The sequence below is a fragment of the Poecilia formosa genome, unplaced genomic scaffold (assembly GCF_000485575.1).
Source record: "Poecilia formosa unplaced genomic scaffold, Poecilia_formosa-5.1.2 Scaffold61, whole genome shotgun sequence".
NCBI classification, from domain to species: domain Eukaryota; kingdom Metazoa; phylum Chordata; class Actinopteri; order Cyprinodontiformes; family Poeciliidae; genus Poecilia; species Poecilia formosa.
Genome location: NW_006800000.1, coordinates 2244674 through 2258823, shown reverse-complemented (window position 1 = coordinate 2258823; position 14150 = coordinate 2244674).

Below are 14150 nucleotides of genomic sequence, written 5' to 3'. Positions count from 1 at the left end.
ACAGCACAATAACCCATAATCCTCACTAGATTGCTGGACAAAAATCTGTCAATAAGCCATTCCTGAAATGTCTTTACTGAACTCAATTACAGCTGCCTCAACAAACAATCAAAAACAAGCCATTTTTTCCCCCTTTTTAAAACTATTTTTTCTCACAAACACACAAGTCATCACCTCATGTACCACTGCCTGATGAAAAACAAAATCCATATTGTGTCTCAGAAAGTTACTGAGCAGCAGAAGTTACACTTCAATGGAAGGTTGGAAACAAAGTTTCTCTTGTATTGCATGTAAACAAAGCAGTTAACTTGGAGATAAGGAGTAAGCATCGTAGCGCTGCTTCTAAAAAAAACAAGAAACTCCAATATAGTAAGTCAGACAAGTACAGGGCGAGTTTCAATTTTGTACGTCATTTGTATGCCGGGGCATTTCTGAACAGAAATATTCTAATAGCTTTGATCAGACCAAATAATATGTAGCTCTGGTGAAAGCTAAGAGGACCTTTCATGTTTCTTTAATCTGAGCTACTTTCCATTGGCTCCTGAATACATAGAATACAAACATAAATGGGTATTTATATGACGGCCTTATTGTATATTGAAGCGATCAAAGTGATATGTTCTGTAAAGAGAACACTTTACTTTTGGTTCCCAAAGTATCTGAAACAATAAGAGGTGGATCTTTGAGTTATCAGCTATTCAATCAGGTAGAGTCTAGTCTCAAACCTTTCTATGTTTTAGCTTATGATAATGGCTTCCTCATGTTAACTTTAGATTTTCTGTGTGTTTCTGTTTTCTGTTTAATGGTGTGTCACTGTATTGTTACTATTTGTCTCCCATCAGTCGCAGCAGATGAGCGCTCACTCTGACACTGGTTCTACTGATTTTTATTACTGTTAAACAAGAGTTGTTCTTCTCCACTGTCGCCCCATGCTTGCTTAGGATGGGGCATTTCACTGAAGTGAAGGTGTGATTCTAGGTCTAATGTTTGGAAATTGATTTCTTTCTAAGGTCTTGTACTGTACTGTATGAACTTGGGGACATCTCCTAAAATATTAAAGTACTGCTTAGAATGCTGCTTTGATAGAAATGATCCGTCCGCTAATTTAAAAGCAAAAACTTTACATGCATCAGAATAATTTTTGTGAAGTGATCAAAACATAAAGAAACTTTACAGAGTTTTATAGGAGGGCAGATAGCAATAGTAATGGTGAAGAGAATCGGAAAGAAAACTGGCTCAGACTAGTGCATGTTTCCATGCTCCTGACCAAAGGTTTACAAATGAATGGCCATACATTAGGAACACAATTTTAGAACACAAAGGAGAACACATTTCTCATTTCATTTGAGTCCATTAAGTTAGCAACAAATTATTTAATCATACGTACTGTAGTAAGCAGCTTTACATTTTTTGACATTTTCATAAATTTTGAATATTCAAGCAAACAAGCTGGGTGCTCTTTTGAAAACAACCCATCATTGAAGTTGACAAAACTTTACAAGGAAACATGAAAACTGGATTATTGGATTAATTGTGAAAGACAGACATGAGGGCATGGTGTGTTCAGGCAAAAGCCCCATGAAGAAGTGTTGTAATGTCGTGTAGAAGAAATGGTCCAACTCCTCATTCAACTGCACATAAACAGCACAACTCTTGACAGAAAGATATGTTGTGATAAGCTTTTTAAAAACAACCAAAGTGAAACATGTTAAAAGCAAAATGTGGTCCAGTCCTTTTTTATGAATGGGTAGTGTATTTATGCTTCATAGTGAAAACAATTCTGGATAGTATTATTAGTATTATTATTATTATTATTTTTTATTTTTTATTTTTTTACCATTTTTAACAGAAATATGCTGACTGCAAGTGTCTTTGTGCTGCACCTTTCCAGAGGATAAACCCAGGCAATAACTACATAATTAGTCTTTGCGTTTTGGGGCAGATTCAACATAAATGCAAAAGCAGCTAGAAAACTTACAAGAAGCTTTCATGTATCAAAATTCAGCCTTCAGACCTTTTTTTTTTCACCAGGGTAAAATTTATTCCCCCAATTTTCCTGCTACTTTTGCAGCTTTTTAACTCTGAGGGTTTCTAAAGTGAAGCAGCAACAAAAATGTGAGTGAATTCATGAATCCAGCTGAAAACTTTATCATTTTGTTACATTACAAAAGTCCCAATATAGCTATAAATTGTATCACATAATAACCCAAGTGTTCATCTACACAAAACTGGGAATCTTCTCAAAAGAGAAGGTTTGGAAAATGTGTAAAAGATGATTGGTCAGCACAGATTATTATCCAAGAAGCAAATTTGCCTCATGTGAGTAACTCTCTGGAGTCATTTATAAACAAGGCCAGAGTGTTGATGACTAACCTCCAAAAGCAGAGGGCAACATTATAACGCTCACTCACTTCTTTAATATGCTGCTCACAATGTCATCTTCAATAAAAACAAATGACCTGTGGAGCTGAAGGCTGGGGTAAGCAACTCTGATCCTGTTTTCCCAAATAAGAAGATGTGACAGATTTTTAAATGCTTGAAATGCTAATGAACCCAAAAAGTCATGTGTATCTACAAAGGTTTTTGAAGAAAGCAAACCCTCTTCATAAATAGGCGAGATGCTGACAGGGAAAATGCTTGTTATTGGTTATTGGGTGCATGGTCTGTGTTGCTTTGATTTGTTCTGCAGAACAAATTATGAATTATGCAATTCAGCTCTATTGGTATTGGCTTACAGGTCATAAGGCTACACCTGCAGCCTATGTTTGGCGCAGATAAAAGCGTACATGAGGAGGAAAAAAATTATATCGTGATTGACAGGTGTGTGACTGATGAAAGAGTTTTGCATCTCATTCCTCCACCACCTCTCTTCCTGACCTTGATGATAAGAAAGACTGACCCTGCAAATTAAAGCTTCTCATTTTAGGGCCTGATTCATCATCTTGGCCATCACCTCGGCAAGGACGTCATTCGTGGCTCTGACCTTGCTACACTGTGAGCGACGGCATGAGGAATGTGGTCTACAAGAGGGCATCCAGCCAATGGTCATCCACAACAGCAGATCCCCAACCTTTCTCTTTAAATCAGAATGAAAGCTCTGCTAAGTTTGGAACGTACCAATGCATCAACATCTGAACCAGGTGGGTTTCTGTCTTATCTATTTTATATGAAATCTCCTCATTTGGCTACAAAGGTGGCCACTTTGCTAAAATAGCAGACCACCAAAACCTACACTGATCACAGAAAAATATCCTGTAGTTTTTTTTTTTCTTCTTCTTCTTTTGAGCTTCGAACCTCAATTTGTCATAAAATCTACTGAATTTATAACATCTCTCCAGTTTGAACCCAGGTTAGCAATTCTTATCTTTGCCTTACACGACAAAGATGTTATGGAAAGTTGTGCTCCCTCTTGCTATTATTTTATCTTAGTACAATAGCACAATCCTGTTTTACTGCATTGAGCCATGCCAATTCTACCTCACAGGAATGCTCATTAAATTAAACTGCATGGTTTCAATAAAATTGATGAATTACTATTCAAACACATATAACAGTATGCAGCATACACAAACATGTGACATTAATCCTCTTTAAGCAAATATGATGTTTGCAACAAAATAACTTTGGTTTCTCTACAGATTTAGACAAAGAGACAAACTATTATTTTTCCTTCCAGCTGAACAATTTAGAACGTAAAATCATCACTTATGACGCTTATGCTCTGTTTAACGATCTGATTCTGAACTGAAAGGTTATTTCTTTTTCTCGTGTGTAAATAGTTCTTTACCATGACACTTGATGTTTTAATGGGATGTTGTTGATGGCCAAAGGGATTTATTTTCTGATTCTCTAGGAAATTCTCTCCTTTTCTGATATGGATAAATCTATTACTCCATTTCGTATTCGATCATTTCTGGCTGCTGATTTAGCGTTCTTGTTGGTGTACTGTTTCAACATGAACATGCAATCTGTTCTTGGTAAGTACGTTTTTGGAACCTTTCATCATGAAGAAAGAGACTTTCTGTTTTTTTTAATTGAAGCATGGGAAGATTTTACCATAAAAAAATAAATTTACTCCCATTCTGTTGTTTTCTACATTAGGCTAATCGCTTCTAATTTTGGACCCAACATAAATATTCAGTGTAAAGTTTGGATAACTGGTGACTGAAATTATAGCCAAAAATAAGAGTGTGGAACTGGCATTCTCCAGCTGCTCTGCATCCCCAGAACCAGAACCAAACATGGAGAAGCACCGTTCAGCTTCTATGTAGTACAAATCTAGAACAAACTTCCAGAAAACTTCAAAACAGCTGAAACTCTGAGTTCCTTTAAATCAATGCTTAAAACTCATCTGTTTTGAGTTTCTTTTGCACCATAATAAATGGGACATTGATCAACGTATATGATGTGTGTCTACAATTTTGATCATGGCACTCAGCAAAATGTGATGTTTGTTACGGGTTTCTTAATTGGTGACAGTATGCTACTTTTATGACTTTTTATTTTTGTGTTTTTATGATGTGAAGCACTTTAAACTGCCTGGTTGCTGAACCGGTTTTAGTTTTCGATAACATTTTGTTTATCTTTCGTCCTTTTTATGTTTTCAGATGATGAACATGACATCTATGGTCGCATACAGAGTGAAGTGCCACATACATATTTATCAGCTGAAACCACTTTAACCTCAAGTTCCCGTGATCCAGCTCAACCGGTGCCATCCAAGGCAGTTGGGTCCTGGATTGTGTTTGCATATCATCCGTCCCGCCAGCCTTCCTGCAACAGGCTGTGCAACACAGACCTGCTGTTTGTGTTTAATCCAAATGGAAATGAAGTTGGAACACATGGTTTAAACCGATCTTGCTCTCAGTATCATGCTGAGCATATTAATGCCACAGTCATTTCTACAAATGGATAAACATAAATGTATGGTTTGGTTTAACCACAAGAGAGAAGAACATCACATCTTGATTTTTAAATTTAAAGCAATAACATTAAGTTTTATGTGGATGGCTGCTTGTTTAAAACAATGACAAGTTCATAAGATCCATGGTGCAGTTCGTTTTATTACAGACTGTGTAAAATCAGCCCAATAGAACAAGGATTCATTTTATTTTTCATTGCATATCTCTAACTGTTTGATAGACAAATGGGATTGATAAGGATATTATCAAGTCTTTTAACAAAACATCATGTAATATTATGTAGAAAAAAGCATCTGCATCATATCTGGGGAACCATAGAGGTGGAAGCAGCATTAGCATTTACTAGATTAAAAGAGAAGTTGTTTTAGTACTAGGTTTGAAAGCAAAACCAAAGTGGAGAACAAATCAATAAACTAGGAGAGTGAGTCAGAAACTTGTGCATATGTCTTTTTAAAGGCAAACATGGTCATTCGACCAATAAAGGAAGTAAAATTTTGTTTATTACAGTACAGTAATATTTTTTCTCCACACCTTTCCCTTAATAGAAACATTGCATAAAATTATTATTATTGTTTTTTTTTTAATTATTAATAATAATCATAATGATAATAACAATGATAATAATAATTAAACATCTTTTGTTAAAGGCTAAGCCCACAAACCTAAACAAAACATAATTTGCCCTGGAATATCCAAATGTGAAAAGCAGCAAAATTAGTCATGTGTGAAGAAGAAACTCAAATATTTACATTTTAGACATCTATTAATGTGCAGGTAGAGCCACATTCACAAACAACTGAGATGATAAGGTGATGCATTGGGTAATTTTGTCTTGTCTTATTTTGGGTTTTGTGACAGATTATTAATTCACTCTTTTTCCATTGGGTATGATGCAGACAAACATCAGTTTTTGACAGTTGTGTCGGATTCCTAATTCATGCTGAAAAGCATCATTAAAAATGTAATGGGGCTCGACGCACTCAGGGAGCCAACAAGTTCCCTGTCGGGGAAAACCGATTCAACCAGAATAAAAAATAATAAAAAATGGGTGGAAAGCACTGGAGAAAATTGAGATGAAATCGCATGTTTCAACAAAACTATAGAAAATAAGATTGCTCATTGCAGTGGAGGAGTTTATTAAAACTAGGACAAAAATACTGTAAAGTCTCAGAAGAACATAAGTGGAACAGTTCCTTTCAAGGTTTTTTTTTTTTTGCAAACGATTTAGATTTTTCAGCTTCTGTGAATCTTAATTCACAAAAGCTGTGTAGCACTATTGGATAGTGTTACAAAGACTTTTGCAGGCAAAACATGTCTTAACTGCATCTAAACACAAAGAATTAAAACACATTTTTTATAGCCAGTTCAAGCAAAGCAAGTTTATTTATATAGCACATTTCTGCAACAAGGTAATTCAAAAATGCTTTACATAATGGAAACAAAAACATGAGGAAAACAAACAAGGCCAGCATGCCTAGGTGGGACCCATGTGGAGGAAAGGAGGGCTGATATATGGGTCCCATATGGGTTTGTCCGCGGGTTCCACGATGGCCCCACATGGGTTTGCCCATGTAGGGCCACAGCCCACATGGGGCCTACATGGGCCCTAAATGGACAAACCCATGTGGGCCACCACCATATAGAATGCCACACTCTTTATCTTGATAAAGAGTGTGGCATATGTCTGGTCTGATCCCAGACATAGGCTCAATGTGCCAATCAAGATGTGTTTGTATCTGAGAGAAGAATCCTGAAATCTTGAGGATTAGCAACCCCTGGTGTATGTTTTTACATAGAGTTATGATGGAACATGCTAACTTTTGCTGCCTGCAGTTAGTTGCTAATTTAAAACAGAAAATGACAGCCGTAGCAACTTCAAGCCACTAAGAGTTACAGAATAAATAGCTGAATTTGTAAGTCTGGGTGACAAACTGATGGAGCCACATCTTCACCTCTCGACACGGCATTACCTGAGCTAAATTTAAAAAGCCATCCTTGCCTACAGGGTATTGGATCTGATGTTTATGCCACTGGCTTTAGCGCTTGGACTAAAGATGCTTAGTTTCACTGCATACTGTATAGATTTCTCATTAATCAAAAATGAACTATGCTGCATTCCCAGCATTTTTGTGGAAACAGATGGAAATGCATGCATGAAAGATGCAAATATGCAAGAAAAGCAAAAAAAAGAAAAGAAAAGAAAAGAAAAAGTGATAGCGGATTTAAGATTCCAAACATTTGTCGCTCAGTTTGATTGTGCAACAGAGACTCATCTCAAAGACCAGCAGCACAGAAACTATGGTATTGGGAGGTATTTGGTCATTTTGACAACTTGGAGTGCTACTGAAGGGTTAATCATTTGCATTCAATTTAATTCAAATTGATTTTATTAATCTCAGAGGGAAATTAAATAAACCTAAACCTAATGCATTGATTATAAGAAGTTCATTGTTCTGACAGTAAATGTATAAAAGATTCACTGACACAAAAACTCCTTATTGGCAAATAAAACACGGACTGGTATTAACGACAAAAAATTATATTGATCAGCACGTAAAATAACTAAATATAAAGTATATGTATACTTAAGGTATTTTTAGAGGAGGTCAGAATAAATGTGAAATACAGACAGGTTGGAGAAAGTAATGTACATCAGATATAATGATGGTCATCGTTTCATGTTCCTGAATTTATATACAGGAAAATGTTCAATAACGATCTGCAATGTAGTAGTAATTATAAAAAGTAAGAGTGCAAAATCAGCTACATCTTCCAGCATTGGGAAAGAGAAAATATTGACACTGGTGTAAGTATTTGAGCATTTGGAGGTCTCAGGCAGGAGGAAATTCAATTCACATGTTTTATTTGGCAATGAATGAATAAAACAGATGCTGCCCATTTGCAGAGTTATCTTAATAATTCTTTAAACACATTCAGAAGATAAACTCATTGCCCAAAAATACCTGAAAAGTGATAAAAATCCGAGCTGAACATGAAGAGAAAATTCCATTGAAAGAAACACGACTGACTGGAGCAGAGCAGCTTCACGTGCTCGAATTATATTTAGCTAAGACAAGGAGAGGAAAATGAAAACAGAACAAAGAAGACATTTGGTCACACAGTGTCTCTCCTGGAGATGTAGGTGTGGCCTCCTAGTGTGAGGTGTTCATCACACACTGAGCAAATCCAAGCAAATGTTTGCATCTTTTTCTCTCTCATCACTTTCACTGTGCTTTAATAAAAAAAGTGGGGGGTTGATCCGAAACGTCCTTGTAGATTTACCCCCCTCCTGATAAACAGGCTCCCAATCCAGCAGAGGAAGGCGGATTCAGGCAGAGAGGTTTATTTTTGAACTCACACACAACAAGAACACTTGGTTCTTCAACAGCAACACACATTTACATCAGTCTTTTGGCAAGTTATCCTAAATAGTCTATTCTTTTGGAGTAAAAAAAAGATGTAAGTATAAGAGATGAGAAAAATGTTGCAGCTATAAGACTTAATGATAATGAACTTTAATGTATGCAGTTCTCATTAAGAGAAAAGGGTGAGTCTTCATGACCAAAAGTGTCACTTAGGACCCAGTTATAAATGGACTTTTGGCAACTAGTTATAAGACCAAACTCAGAGTTTCTTCATGGCACTTAAAAGAAGGGAAATAGACAATGACTTTAGTCACAGCTATGGTGAATTAATATTAGGGAAAAAGTACAGCAGTTGTTTGTAGGGTGAAACAAGAACAACATGCAACATGATGAGAAACCATCTTATTATTGTCTAAAAGTCACTGCAATGGTGAGAATGTTAATTTTGGCAAAATAAAAGGATTTGTCTGTCAATAAAAGTTTAGAGTTTAGAGTTGTGTCAATAAATGATCTTAAGGGCTTTGTTTAATAAATTGCTGAACAATGATTCGGTAAACAACTGAAACCAAATATCTACATATTGTGTATAAAGACTTGTTTGATATCTGACTTATATTAGATATTAAATCAGACTAGACTTTTTCAGTTTCTGGTCAGTTAGGATAAACAAAATTATTACTTTTATTAGCTAAGTGCCAGAATGAGAAAGAGAAGTGTTCAATGATTTTCTTGAAATCACAAATTTACATAGACCACATTAAAATTAGTGATCTTTTAAGTCATTTTGGAAAGCCCTGATAATGATGTAATGGCTTTGATTCTGTAACATCTGAGTTAGATCAAGATTCACCTGTAGATGTACTTTGAGGCAACACCTCAAACACTCAGCTTCCTCATGTGATGTCACTGAAATAGCAAAAGAAATATGACCCTAAAATGGGTCATATTCGAAATAAATATGACCCATTTTTGTCATGAGGTGTGGGTTTAAAGTAGGACCCAAATGCAAGAGGGCAGAAGCAGGAAGTTAGATGATGAATGCTTAATATAAGAATTGATAAACAAAGCTTACATAAATCGCAGAGAGCCAGGGTGGAAACAAAAAGTAATCTACAACAAAAAAGTCAACAGGGAGATACAGGAGACACAGGAGTACATGGAAAAGGAGGAGCAAGCCAGGAGTGACTGAGAAAGAGGTGCTTCAGTACAGGGAGGTTGAATGCTGAAATGATGGACCTGGACTGATTGGCTAATGGGCTGCAGGTTTGAGACAGCAGAGGAAAGAGAGAGAAAGAAAGGGACAGAGAGAGAAAGAGAGAGAGAGAGAGAGAGAGAGAGAGAGAGAGAGAGAGAGAGAGAGAGAGAGGCGAGGTCGGGGGAAGGAAATGAATACAACAGTAAGACAAACTAGACAAAATTAAACTAGAATCACTAAGAAAGCACTGATCTAAAGAAAAACAGGAACAAGACTGATCTAACCAAAATAAGAAACTAACACATAAAATAATAATGAAACTAGAATCAAATCAAACTACAAAAGACCCTAAGATCCTAACAGTTTTAGTGTTTTTTTGTCAGACAATGAGAATATTTTTATGTCTCTTTTTGGAGTGCATATAAGTACTCAGCTCTATAAAAAATAAATAGAAATCCTTAGTGGAAACAAAAGTAAAAAACTATAAATGTTACTACTCAAACAAATGTGCAGTGTTGCTCATTCTGACATCTACAGGGATTCTCAGGGATGTGGGGCAGATCAGGCAGATTGCTTATTATGTCTGAACAGCAGCATGATGGTTCATTAAGCTCAAGAGGTTAGGATTAAGTCGTCTAATATGCTGAATTCTGTAGATTGGATAATGGTGTGTGCTGATCATTCAACATTAAATTTATTTGGGTCAACACTTCCCATCATATTCTTACATGCTGCCAGCAGATCTACCCACTCCGATTAAAAGAAAAATCATTTGTTACAGTGCTTTTCTTCAGGATGTTTTTATTATTATTATTATTATTATTATTATTTTATATATATATCTGGAGGTCCTGAATATCCACAGATTCAGAACACAAGTGTTGTGACAAGTCAGTACCACTCCACACTAACGCCACAGCACAGCGCCTCAGAATGACCTCACATGCTGTCAAAGCTTTGAGCTCAACATGAACAGGCACATGTTGCAGCTGGAGTGTTTGCTTGATGCGCATTAAAAGAGACATAAAATGTTGCTGCTTTTACAGTGCCACTGTAAATCCAAAGCTCACAAGAAACAGCTCTGATCTAAACGATCCACTGAGATGCTTGGCAGCACCTCAGCTTCACTCAATCTTGGATTGAGATGTGAGGTCAAATAACATGCTAGCTGCTCGTTATATGTGCACAAGGTTTCAGCTGCTCAGAAAAAAAAAACATGCTCTTCCTGTGCATTAGTAATAAGTAAACGTCAGAAATGTTGATAACCTGAAAAGCAATATTAAGTATGTTTTTATTATTCTTTATTTGCTCATCTGATATTGTGACTAAGTTTTCCATGCATTTATATAGTAGAAATATAAAGAGTTTTAGCTTGTTATTTTGATACACCGCGCTTTTTACTATCACTATTTACAATGCATTTACTTTAGTTGTGGTTTGTGGTTCTCCTTTGTTATGAATTAACAAAATTCAAGTTGATTTTTAAACAAAATCTGAACCTCTTGTTGAATAGCAGCAGGAAACTGATATTTCGCCTGAGAATCAATGCACTGCTATTTCTTTCACTCTCCTGGATCTATTTCAATGGTACAACTTTAGTTTTAATTAAACGATTCATTATGAACCTCGATAGTGATTTTGAGAGCTGGTAAAACAAAACAAAAAAAATACCTCTGAGGAAACACCAGTAAAATAACAAAACCAGAATCTAATGCAATGTTGTTGTTTTTTAGTCATACAAACAAACTGCAATAGGATTTTAATTTTCTTCCATTAGTTGCGTCGACTTTTCTCAGTTTTTTCTTGACTTAATTATGTTTTCTCTTAGAAGTATTTGTGTAGCAACTGAAGCATGCTTGTTTTGTCTCCATTTTTGAATTTTGCAGAACTTTGTTGACCCAAGTTAACAGGTTCAATTCACGTTTTAAAAAGAAAAACGTCTACCTTCTCCTGAGGACCTTAATAAAAAATGAGAATGTTACAGAGTTCTGCTCATGAGATCAAGAATTGATTGACAGAGTCTGACTGAGTCTCCTTCCTTTTTCCTTTAAATGCCAATCTATCACGCTCGGCCTTGATCATATTTTTAGTGGGGCCAGGAAAACCGTTTCATTTGAAGCTGGAAGGTAGATGTGTTGTAGTTTTACATGTCATACCCTGATGAATATGCTGAGACTTCTTCCACACTTCGAGCTATAAAATGATCAAATGAAAGAGTCAGGAACTTAATAAACGAGCACAACCAATTACTTCTGAAAAGAGATGAACCTCAGTAAATTCAGCTGTGTGAGAAATTACTGCAAGCGTCACAGGTGCATTCTTGCGAGTTAAATAATGATTAGTTGTATTTATATGACATTACAGATGGGGCAGACGAAAGTCTATGTGCAACCTGGCAACCCGGTAGACAAAAAAAAAAAGGAAAATGATAAATCTTCTAAAACTGCAAAACACTGTATCTTTGGATGCATCCTGTTGATACTTTCACAATAAACTGTGATGAATCACTGAGGCAGCAGTTAAATTTCAGGCTCGACCGCAATGACTCTAATCTGCGCTGACAAACTGAAACCTCAGACAAAACTTCTGATAGCGGATATCCAGGAAGACAGGCCTCCCTGCGCTGAAGGGACGCCCTCAGACCCGATCAAATCACCTCAGTCTGAACGTAGTTTAGCTCCCAGCCGATCAGCTGAAGCGTCGCCCCATCAATCTTCTCTCCTGGCATCTATCGCTGTCGGAGTCTATGCTGTGAGACATCTGTCAACATGTGTAACACACCCGAAGTACAAAGCTAAAGTATGCACCATGTGGGAGTGAGCTATCAGAGCCAATACATCTCAAACTGCATGGAGACAAAAATAAAGCCTAATAGGAATATGAAGTGAGGGACTACGAATTAGAAAAAGCATATTCATGGACCAGAACTAAATGTGTTTTGTTTTTTTGTTTTTTTAACTTCCAAAGTCAAGTTTTAATATGAAAACAGTTCTGTGGAAGTAAAATGCACATAGCTTTAGCATGTACATTATAATTAAACAGTGATTCAGTGGGTCTGTTATGAATTGGGAGAGGATGGATTTTAATGACCGAGTAGTGTATGTACATTTAAATTTTACAGCTTTTCTTTTCAGCTTTATACAGGTTTTTAGTTCACAGTAGTTTTATTTATTTTCATGCCAGATATCAAGAAATATGTCAAAAAAATAAAAATAAAGAACAAAAATTAGCAGACAACACACTCAAAAGCTGATGAAGAGCAATTTTTGCTGAAGAACTACTTTGGAGTATTGCTCTTCAGCACACTTGGTTTAATATGGAGAACTGGAACATCAGTGCATAACATTTATAAAATCGGAACCTAAGCAAACCGGCACCCTGCAGACAGATTTAAAAGTGTTCTGGATATCAAAATATATAATTATTTAATTTAGGAATATACAGAAGTTATAACAGCCATAAAAGTATTTTTTAATGTTATTACAATTCATGTACACATACGTCACATACACAGTGAGAGAGTCTCCTCTGTTTTCTGCTGTTTCTTAAAATAATATTCATCTTATTCTCTGGGTGCCTTGTCTTCAGAACTAGAGAAGAATATATTGGTCATTCATACCACTGCCATCTCACCTTGTCGACAACAGACCAAAACTCTGAAACAGTATTGCCTTTTTTTATTTACCAGAGAAAATAGGACTCACTCAAGTTTTTTTTCTTTGAGTTATCCAATTTAAACTGATATTCTTTTTAAAATCTATTTTTATTTTACCTTCATTTTATTTGAGCAGAATGTCAAATTAAATTATAGAGACTGCTGATTTTATTTTATTTCTTAATATTTCCATGAAAATATCTGGCAAAGTGAATTGATGGCAAACAGACCTGCTGTAAACATTAAGCAGCATTGGTACCTCTCTCTTTGGCATGTCAGTGGTGAGAGGTGCAATGCGCTTATCTTTTTTTACTATGCTATGTTTTGCTATGCAATATATTTGACCACAAACATTATCATGTGGTTCATAAACCTGTCAACTTATACAATGAATTTGATTTATCAGAAAGAAACAAATTGACCCTCAAATTGTCACTATATAATTCAGATTCTGTGAATTATGAAGCGTTCTCTAGACACAATTTCTGTGGTCTGTATGATCTTACTGACTTCAATGTGTAATTGATCATTTGTGCTCTGAATTCTGCAAAGAGCAGTGAGTAAATTACAGATGGTCTAAGAAACCCATCAACGAGAGCCCTCTGCACTCACAAAAAATCTATAAAGATTTAAAATGACCTATGCTGAGTGGTGTCTGGTGTCCAAGCAAGGCAGAATAAATACTATTACAGCTAATCAATACTTTATGGTTAAGCAGTTACCATGGCCAATAACACAGCTCCTGTTTGTATTCAAGAAAAAAACATGAAGCAGAAAGCAGCATCTCAGAAGTTTTTTTTTTTTTGTAAGTTTTTTTCCAAATCTCCAAGACTGTCTAAAGATTCTTTTATTTTAGGTGTATTTCTTAAAAGTTGTAGGTAAGTGGAATGAACAAAGACACTAATCTCACAAGCAGCAAAAAGTCACATTTACTCATAAAAAGAGGCTTGTGCTAATATCTAAACAAAATGTTCTTCGTTAATTATTTGGTCTTGGTAAGCATATGGATTAAA